A 10,983-nucleotide genomic window follows, 5' to 3' on the forward strand; every position below is an offset into this window, starting at 1 on the left:
GAACAAAGTTGGCAAAGGCATGCTTTTCTATGACTGCTGCAGAGAAGTAAATTTTTTGTGGTGTTTTAAAGACAACGAAGCTACCTGATGGTAGTGCTTTGAATATATCACGCTGTGTACATCTATGAGAAAGAAAAGTTTCTGGGTATAAGACCCACGTGGGACTCACTTTATGCTTCACTATTTACTACCAATACCAATTAAAAGCATCCTTCCTGATCATGTGGCGATTTTGTTGATTCGACTAAGTTCTTTTTTTTGTCGCTTATGCCAAAAGTTCATCACACAAGAAGAGATAGATCTACTGGAGTTAAAGATTGTAGAAATATTATGCCACCTTGAGAGGATCTTTTCCCCTATTTTTTTGACATAATGGTTCATCTTCCCATTCATTTAGCAAATGAGGTGAGATTGGGTGGTCCGGTACAATTTTATTTGATGTATCCACCAGAAAGGTACATGTATAAATTAAAGTCATATGTTCGCAACAAAATTCGCCCTGAAGGTTCTATTGTAGAGGCATATCTGGTTGAAGAGTGCTTAACTTTCTGCTCTAGATAGTTGCATGGAAGTGTGCGAACAAGACTTAATAAGCGACCTTGGAATGATGATGATCCTAACGAAGATGAAGTTGTACCGTCAAAGTTGTTTTCTGACAAAGGTCATTCATTAGGCGTGGGAAATGAAGAACCAATTAATCTCGATGACATATCAAATGCTCAAGCCCATGTGTATGTATTACACAATTGTGAAGAAGTTGCAGATTATGTTAGGTAACTTAATAAAACTTATGTTTATTCACTAAATCAAGTGCATTTTATATTTTTTCCGATCAAACATAACTATTATTAACTACAAAGAGCCTGAACTAAAGTGGGGAACGAAATGGAGAAAAGCAAAAGTTCACAGTAAAACCTTCTCGCAGTGGTTTGAAACTCAGACAAGGGATCTAGATGTGCCTATTTGGCTAAAAGAATTATCTCGAGGTCCAAGCTCTATTGCAAGAAGATTTTCTAGATATATAATTAATGAAAATAGGTTTCACACTATGGAGCGTGAGGCAAGGAGAAAAACACAAAATAGTGGTGTCACATTAACTGCTTTAACTTCAAGCTTCACAAGTACTAAAGATAAAAGTCCAATTCAAGACACTGTAGCTTATTATGGCAGGTTGTTTGAGATAGTAGAGTTAGACTATTTTGGGCGTTTTAAGGTTGTATTATTTCGATGTGAGTGGTATGATTTTGGGAGAGAAGAGTATGGTCTTACATTTGTTTACTTCAATAAGAAATGCTACCAGAATGAACCTTTCATACTAGCATCTCAAGCACATCAATGTTTTTATGTGCAAGATCCATATGAACATAACAAACATTATGTTATGGAAACTATCCCAAGAGACTTATTCAAAACAAGTGATGAATCTGAGTCTGAGGCCTGTCAAACCTTCTATAGTGAACAACACGAGCATATAACGAGCCCTGCCATACTAGCTGATGATGGTGAACTTATTCTGGAGAGGAATGATCTACGACCTACAGTTATTGAAACGGTTCCCCAAGTGACTTCTGCCGAAGAATATGAGGCATATTTCTTTGAAGATTCTGATTCTGATGGGTCAGCCTAAGCAATTTATTGCTTAATATGTAGATATATATACCTAAGTTTTCTTCACCTTTTTATTTGTAAGTCATATTTTTGTTTTAATTTCTCATTTTGTTAGTGTTTCTTATAGGATATGTCACTTTATTGCTTATATTAACTCGAGTTAACTAATTTATTTCTGTAGGAATAAAGAATTTATTGATCTTAAAGCAACATCAAGTAAGAATTTGCTTCGACAATTTGAAGCCAAGAGACAAAAAATTGTAAATGAACGCAAGCAATATGAGATGCAAGGCGCATCACCTAATGACAAAGAGGAAACTATGCCAAGGTTGGATGTAATCGACAGTTAAAAAGAGTTGAGTGCAACCAAAGGAGTAAAGAAATCTATGTCAAAGAAGTTGGATTTTACTCATTTACAAAGCACAGTCAACACAATCAACAAAAGAAGGAATTTCACACCTAAACCCTTGGAACAACAGCCGAGCATTCCTGTGCAATAGCCAAAAAAAAAAGAAAGAATCACTTGACTGAAACTATGGCTGAGAAAAAGAAGCATAAAGTGCAACGTGAACCGTCAACACAAGGCTTGAACAATTCTAAGCTTACAAAGTTCGGTGCAGAGGAACTTAAAAGGAAGCTCGATGCAATTCGTAATATGAATAATAGCGTGCCAACAAGTGTAAGCCAATAGCGAAGTTGTGCAAATTCTACTCAGTCCACAATCAACGAAGGGCAGCAGCAAATCATTCAAGTCACACATGGTAGGATTAAAAAAAGGCAACATGACACTACTTTTCCAAGTTCAAACACTACCTCAGAAGCTGAAGATTTAATGTCGGAGCAAGACGGATCAAGAAAGGAAAAGAGTAAGCCAAGGGTAAGGGCTACAACTTTTGATGAATTCTTAAAAGAAAATGGGATAGATATAGAAATTGACGGACTAAGCTCTGAACTAAGTGATGATGTGGGAGATAGCTTGCCAGTAGATGAAAATTATTATTCACATGTGATGGAGGACATTGATGATGACGAAGGTAATATGTTTCTATCATTTTTTATATTCTTTTGTAAATCATAATGCTTAATTTTTGTACTTGGCATCACTAATTACTCCTTAATTTTTTCCTAATGCATGAAACTAGGAGAGCCAAAGAAGAAGAAAACTTGGGAAAAAACAACTTGCAAAGAGATTTATGCAAGAACTATGGAACAATGGGAAGAAGTTATTTTTTATATTGGACAGCCAGTAGGACCCACCGATCAAAGTGTGTACTCTAATTTAACTAGTTTTGTAGGCACAATTGGTAGAAATAAATGATTTGTTAATCTTTTATACACTAGTTGGCATGCTGTAACTCCTAAAACTAAGAAATTCACGTGGAACTATGTTAATGTAAGACTCTTCTGTTATTATTGAATGTCGATTTTTTTAAATATAGTAAGGTGCATATAACATTGTTGATATCATGCAGACCAAGTTTATCTTCCCAGATAGTTGAGAAAAGTGGGTGATCTAGGAAATTCGGGATGCTTAGAAGCGGTTCAAGGGAAAGATTAAGCAGAAGCACTTTGTTCCCTTTGATATTATCAAAGATATGGTGAAAAATCGACCGACATAAATACTAGAAAGTCAATTCATAAAATTGATCTACAATTGGAGTCATCCTATAATCCAGGTAAAATAGTTAGTACTTTAATTGTAAATATATTTGTATTTGTTAAGACATAAGAAAAATATTGAAAATTGAATTGATAATGTGGGAAACTGTCCTCTCTCATGCTGTACAAACACATATTCTGTCTTGATATTCAATATATATGCTGAAGATTTAAACATAAATTTAAAGAAAAAGGGATCAGAGGTAGGTTCTTGAGCTGAATTGAATTTTCTTTGGATATATTGCTGCTTTTTCTTATAGTGTATTCCAAATTTCCAATAATTGGCATTATTCTAACCCGGCAAGCCGTTTGAAATTGATGATAGTTTTTGGACTCCATTCGAGTTTCATTCTGTGACAATAATTTGGAGAGTTTTAAACTAATATGGCAGGAGTAGGTGGAATGAAAGTGCCAGTTCCATTCTGAACTTCTGAATTTCTGTTTGTACAATTCTATTTATGGCTACTTTGTTTGCTGTAATTTTGATTTGCTGCAATTCTATTTTCTGTAGTTCTATTTTGTGTAATTTTATTTTTTGTAATTTTATTTTGTGTAATTATATCTACTGCTATTTTGTTTGCTGTAATTCTACTTGCTAAAGCAAAATTTAATTATATTGTTCTCTGTAAATATGTGCTAACTTTTTATTCAATTATAGTCAATAAGTGAAAAGAACAAGAAACATAAAGAACAGCAAAAGTTTCTACATCGCATGGGGCCAATCAATTTCGAAAGAGTACGAGCGGCTCTGGTATACTTATTTAATATTCATGCTGCAATTTATTTAGTTAATTTTACTTATGTGGTTATAGTCTTACTTATTTAACACTTTATTTTGTAGCGCGCGACAGAGGAAACAAATGAGGAACCAAAAAGGTTTGAAATGTTCATTGCTACTCGAACAAGTCGGAAAAGGAAGGAAGTTGATCAGGAAACACAAGATGCAATTGTATGAGAGTTCATTGAATTATTAATTATTATAAATCAAATTTAGGATATGGTAACTAATTCCATTTTAAATGTTTCTTCTAATTAGGAAGACTTCCAAAACCGGCAAGCTGCTGGTGAAACAGATTAGGAAGCTTTTGAGTCTTTATTTGGAAAAGAATAACCAGGCCAGGTTAGGTGCTATGGAAGATCTGTTACATGAAGTGACTTAAAAAAGCATGCAGAAATTTCTGAACTCAAGCAACAACACCAAGAGGAAGTCACATCTTTGAAGGCTGAAATTGGAAACCTGAAGGGCAAACAGCAGCACCAAGAGGCCAGACAGCAGCACCAAGAGGCTGAGCTTATAGATTGCGAAACATGATTAAGTTACTAGTTCCGCAATCTGAACCTGGAATGAGGCCGGAAGAAATTGAAGCTTTGTTACAAAATTCCCAACATTCTCCAATTGATGCGAATAGCGCTCATGGATCAACTCATATTCCAAACATAAATATGGTATGACCAGTTTTTTCTTATTCCATAATATTTGTTTATATATTGTTAATTAGGATTCTGAATATCTACTGTTGAGTTTAAAATTTTTATTGTTAGAACTTAGAAGGCAGCCAAATCTTTTTAATTTGAACTGAAATTGAAGGAGATGGAAGCTGTGATTTGTGTTATTGAATGTACTACTTGAATACTCTGTTTTGGTGCCTCCTTACCCATACTGGGCAAAGTTTGAGCTTTTTATAATGTTAAAGGAAAAAGGAAGGAAAATGTTATTGCTTGTCACTTGCATAATGCACTTGAGTTTTTTATTTTACTTCTCATTTAGTGTGAAGTTGTGTTGGTTTTTTAATTATGTAATTTATGATGACTTATAGTATCCCCTTGAATGTGATTGTCTTTTGAAGGCAAAAGGGTATACAGTACTTTGGTTTATTTTTTATTCAAGCATAGTATTGTTTTGTTTTTTATTTTATGTTTTTGGTGATATGTAAAGAAGAGTAGCTTGAATTATCCTATGCTGCTCTGATATTGTATGTGTTATTAATATGTTAATTATACTTTTCTTGTTGTACGTTTTCAAATTATAATTATTTTTCTATATTATTATGCAGGATAATTCTTGATGAGCGGATAATTTATACGCTTTTTTTGCATTGTTTTTAGTATGTTTTTAGTATGTTTTAGTTAGTTTTTATTATATTTTTATTAGTTTTTAGTTAAAATTCACTTTTCTAGACTTTACTATGAGTTTGTGTGTTTTTCTGTGATTTTAGGTATTTTCTGGCTGAAATTGAGGGACCTGAGCAAAAATCTGATTCAGAGGCTGAAAAGGACTGCAGATGTTGTTGGATTCTGACCTCCCTTCACTTGAAGTAAATTTTCTGGAGCTACAGAAGCCCAATTGGTGCACTCTTAACTGTGTTGGAAAGTAGACATCCTGGGCTTTCCAGCAATGTATAATAGTCCATACTTTGCCCGAGATTTGATGGCCCAAACAGGCGTTCCAAGTCAGCTCAAGAATTCTGGCGTAAAACGCCGGAACTGGCACAAGAATGGGAGTTAAACGCCCAAACTGGCACAAAAGCTGGCGTTTAACTCCAAGAAGAGTCTCTACACGAAAATGCTTCAATGATCAGCCCAAGCACACACCAAGTGGGCCCGGAAGTGGATTTTTATGTCATTTACTCATCTTTGTAAATCCTAAGCTACTAGTTCTCTACAAATAGGACCTTTTGCTATTGTATTAGACATCTTGGTAGCTATCTTTGAGTAGTCTTATGCTATCTTAGATCATGGGGGCTGGCCTCTCGGCCATGCCTAGACCTTGTTCTTATGTATTTTCAACGGTGGAGTTTCTACACACCATAGATTAAGGTGTGGAGCTCTGCTGTACCTCGAGTATTAATGCAATTACTATTGTTCTTCTATTCAATTCAGCTTATTCTTGTTCTAGATATCACTTGTTCCTCAACTTGATGAATGTGATGATCTGTGACACTCATCATCATTCTCACCTATGAACGTGTGCCTGACAACCACCTCCGTTCTACCTTAGATTAAGTGGATATATCTTGGGTTCCTTAATCAGAATCTTCGTGGTATAAGCTAGAATTAATGGCGGCATTCAAGAGAATCCAGAAGGTCTAAACCTTGTCTGTGGTATTCTGAGTAGGATTCAAGGATTGAATGACTGTGACGAGCTTCAAACTCGCGATTGTGGGGCGTTAGTGACAGACGCAAAAGAATCACTGGATTCTATTTCGACATGATCGAGAACCGACAGCTGAATAGTCGTGCTGTGACAGAGCGCGTTGAAAATTTTCACTGAGAGGACGGGACTGTAGCCATTGATAACGATGATGCCCAACATACAGCTTGCCGTGGAAAGGAGTAAGAAGGATTGGATGAAGACAGTAGGAAAGCAGAGAGGCGGAAGGGACAAAGCATCTCCATACGCTTATCTGAAATTCTCACCAATGAATTGCATAAGTATCTCTATCTTTATTTTATGCTTTATTCATAAATCATTCATAACCATTTGAATCTGCCTGACTGAGATTTACAAGATGACCATAGCTTGCTTCATACCAACAATCTCCGTGGGATAGACCCTTACTCGCGTAAGGTTTATTACTTGGACGACCCAGTGCACTTGCTGGTTAGTTGTGCGAAGTTGTGATAAAGAGTTGAGATTGCAATTGAGCGTACCATGTTGATGGCGCCATTGATGATCACAATTTCATGCACCAAGTTTTTGGCGCCGTTGCCGGGGATTGTTTGAGTTTGGACAACTGACGGTTCATCTTGTTGCTTAAATTAGGTATTTTTCAGAATTTTTAAGAATGAATTCTAGTGTTTCAAGGTGATGATCTTATCATCACCAAAGCTGATTGATCTTCATCAATTTAGCTCTTGAATGTAATGTCCTGTTGAAGCTTGGCTAGCCATGTCTAATTCCTTTAGACTAAAGCTTTAGACTAACATTGCATGATTCCTGGAATTCTTATTAAAAATTTTGAATCTCTTTATTTTCTTCTCCATATAATTTTCGAAAAAAAAACCAAAAAAATTACAAAATCATAAAAACCAAAAATATTTCTTGTTTGAGTCTAGTGTCTCATTTTAAGTTTGGTGTCAATTGCATGTTTCTGTTCTTCTTGCATTTATCATGTGTCTTCATTGATCTTCAAGTTGTTCTTGATGATTTACTTGCTCTGATCTTTAAATTCTCTTGTCCTGAGTGTTTTGTTGTTTCTCATATGCATTTTCAATTTGTTAGTGTCAATAGTATACAAACTTCTAAGTTTGGTGTCTTGCATGCATTGCTTATTTGATTTTAGTTGCATTTTGATTATTCCTCATCATTAAAAATCCAAAAAATTCTTAATTTGTGTCTTTTCAAGTCAATAATACAGAGAATTGAAGATTCAGAACATACAGTAGAGGAATTACACAGAAAAAGCTGGGCATTCAAAACGCCCAGTGAGGAAGGAAAACTGGCGTTTAAATGCCAGCCAGGGTACCTGGCTGGGCGTTTAACGCCCAAAAGGGTAGCATAATTTTTTCAATTCAAATTTTTTTCAAGTTTTCATAATTTTTTAAAATCAAATCTTTTTCAAATCATATCTTTTCAATCATATATTTTCAAAATCAATTTCTTTCCAATTTCAAAAATACTTGCTAACAATTAATGATTTGATTCAACATTTCAAGTATGTTGCCTTTTCTGTTGAGAAAGGTTTAATGTTTGAATCATATCTTTTCTTGTTAGCCAAGTCATTGATTTTAAAAATCAAATCTTTTTAAATTGTTTTTCCAAATCATATCTTCTCAATCATATCTTTTTAAAACTATATCTTTTCAATCATATCTTTTTAATCACATCTTTTTCAAAATAAGTTTTCAATCATTTCTTTTTTATTTCTAATTTCAAAATCTTTTTCAAAAATCACTTTACTTCTTTCTCAATCTTAGTTTTCGAAAATCATCAATCAATTTTCAAAATATTTTTAAAATCTTTTTAATTTATTTTCGAAAATTTCTTCCCCTCTTCTCATATCCTTCTATTTATGGACTAACATGTACAATTCGAACTCTATCTTTCTAAGTACGAATTTTTCTACCTCTTCCTTCTATTTTTCTTTTCCTTTGACACCTCAAGGAATCTCTATACTGTGACATAGAGGATTCCATATTTTCTTGTTCTCTCCTCTTTCATATGAGCAGGAGCAAAGAAAAAAGCATTCTTGTTGAGGCTGACACTGAACCTGAAATGACCTTGAAGCGAAAACTAAGAGAAGTTAAAGCACAACTCTTTGTAGAGGACCTAACAGAAATCTTCAAAGAAGAAGACATGGCAGAAGAAAACAACAACAATGCCAACAATGCAAGGAAGGTGCTGGGTGACTTTACTACACCTACTCCCAACTTTTATGGGAGAAGCATCTCTATCCCTGCCATTGGAGCAAACAACTTTGAGCTTAAGCCTCAATTAGTTTCTCTAATGCAACAGAATTGCAAGTTCCATGGACTTTCATTGGAAGATCCTCATCAGTTTTTAGCTGAATTCTTGCAAATCTATGACACTGTCAAGACCAATGGGGTTGACCCTGAGGTCTACAGACTTATGCTATTCCCTTTTGCTGTAAGAGACAGAGCTAGGATATGGTTGGACTCACAACCTAAAGAAAGCATGAACTCTTGGGAAAAGCTAGTCAATGCCTTCTTGGCAAAGTTCTTTCCACCTCAAAAATTGAGTAAGCTTAGAGTGGAAGTCCAAACCTTCAGACAGAAGGAAGGTGAATCCCTCTATGAAGCTTGGGAAAGATACAAACAATTGATCAGAAAGTGTCCTTCTGACATGCTTTCCGAATGGAGCATCATAGGTATCTTCTATGATGGTCTGTCTGAACTGTCCAAGATGTCATTGGACAGCTCTGCTGGAGGATCTCTTCATCTGAAGAAGACGCCTACAGAAGCTCAAGAACTCATTGAAATGGTTGCAAATAACCAATTCATGTACACTTCTGAAAGGAATCCTGTGAACAATGGAACGAATCAGAAGAAAGGAGTTCTTGAGATTGATACTCTGAATGCCATATTGGCTCAGAACAAAATATTGACTCAGCAAGTCATTATGATTTCTCAAAGTCTGTCTGGAATGCAAGCTGCACCAGGCAGTACTAAGGACGCTTCATCTGAAGAAGAAGCTTATGACCCTGGAAACCAATCAATGGAAGAGGTGAATTACATGGGAGAACCCTATGGAAACACCTATAATCCTTCATGGAGAAATCATCCAAATCTCTCATGGAAGGATCAACAGAGACCTCAACAAGGTTTCAACAATAATAATGGTGGAAGAAACAGGTTTAGCAATGGCAAGCCTTTTCCATCATCTTCTCAGCAACAGACAGAGAATTCTAAGCAGAGCCACTCTGACTTAGCAACCATGGTCTCTGATCTAATCAAAACCACTCAAAGTTTCATGACTGAAACAAGGTCCTCCATTAGAAACTTGGAGGCACAAGTGGGTCAGCTGAGTAAGAAAGTTACTGAACTCCCTCCTAGTACTCTTCCAAGCAATACAGAAGAGAATCCAAAAGGAGAGTGTAAGACCATCAACATGGCCGAATTTGGAGAGGAGGAAGGGGCAGTGATCGCCACTGAGGAAGACCTCAATGGACGTCCACTGGCCTCCAATGAGTTCCCTAATGAGGAACCATGGGAATCTGAGGCTCACACTGAGACCATCGAGATTCCATTGGATTTACTTCTGCCATTCATGAGCTCTGATGAGTATTCTTCCTCTGAAGAGGACGAAGATGTCACTAAAGAGCAAGTTGCTAAGTACCTTGGAGCAATCATGAAGCTAAATGACAAGTTATTTGGTAATGAGACTTAGGAGGACGAACTCCCTTTGCTCACCAAAGAACTGGATGACTTGACTAGGCAGAAATTACCTCAAAAGAGACAGGACCCTGGGAAGTTCTCAATACCTTGTACATTAGGCACCATAACCTTCGAGAAGGCTCTGTGTGACCTAGGGTCAAGCATAAACCTCATGCCTCTCTCTGTAATGGAGAAGCTTGGGATCTTTGAGGTACAAGCTGCAAGAATCTCACTAGAGATGGTAGACAATTCAAGAAAACAAGCTTATGGACTTGTAGAGGATGTTCTGGTAAAAGTTGAAGACCATTACATCCCTGCTGATTTCATAGTCCTAGAGACTGGGAAGTGCATGGATGAATCCATCATCCTTGGCAGACCCTTTCTAGCCACAGCAAAGGCTGTGATTGATGTTGACAGAGGAGAATTGATCATTCAAGTGAATGAAGAATCCCTTGTGTTTAAGGCTCAAGGATATCCCTCTGTAACCATGGAGAGGAAGCATGAAGAGCTTCTCTCAAAACAGAGTCAAACAAAGCCCCCACAGTCAAACTCTAAGTTTGGTGTTGGGAGGCCACAACCAACTTATAAATTTGGTGTTGAACCCCCACATTCAAACTCTAAGTTTGGTGTTGGGAGGTTCCAACATTGCTCTGAGTATCTGTGAGGCTCCATGAGAGCCCACTGTCAAGCTACTGACATTAAAGAAGCGCTTGTTGGGAGGCAACCCAATGTTATATTTATCTATTTTCCTTTGTTATTTTACTTTTTTATAGGTTGATGATCATGGAAAGTCACAAAATCAATTGAAAAAAGTAAAAACAGAGTGAAAAACAGAAAGAAAAATAGCACACCCTGGAAGAAAACTTGCTGGCGTTTAAACGC

The 10,983-nt window shown here is 36.2% G+C and overlaps 1 non-coding gene across 1 annotated transcript; it reads right to left on the bottom strand.

Annotated features, from left to right (window-relative positions):
* Nucleotides 1–8,968: 8,968 nt before the first annotated feature.
* LOC112804174 (small nucleolar RNA R71) lies at nt 8,969–9,076 on the bottom strand. The gene has a single exon (XR_003202794.1). It is a non-coding gene; the product is annotated as a small nucleolar RNA R71 (small nucleolar RNA).
* Nucleotides 9,077–10,983: the final 1,907 nt, after the last annotated feature.

Source organism: Arachis hypogaea, chromosome 5, assembly GCF_003086295.3.
Source record: "Arachis hypogaea cultivar Tifrunner chromosome 5, arahy.Tifrunner.gnm2.J5K5, whole genome shotgun sequence".
In the NCBI taxonomy this organism is placed as follows: domain Eukaryota; kingdom Viridiplantae; phylum Streptophyta; class Magnoliopsida; order Fabales; family Fabaceae; genus Arachis; species Arachis hypogaea.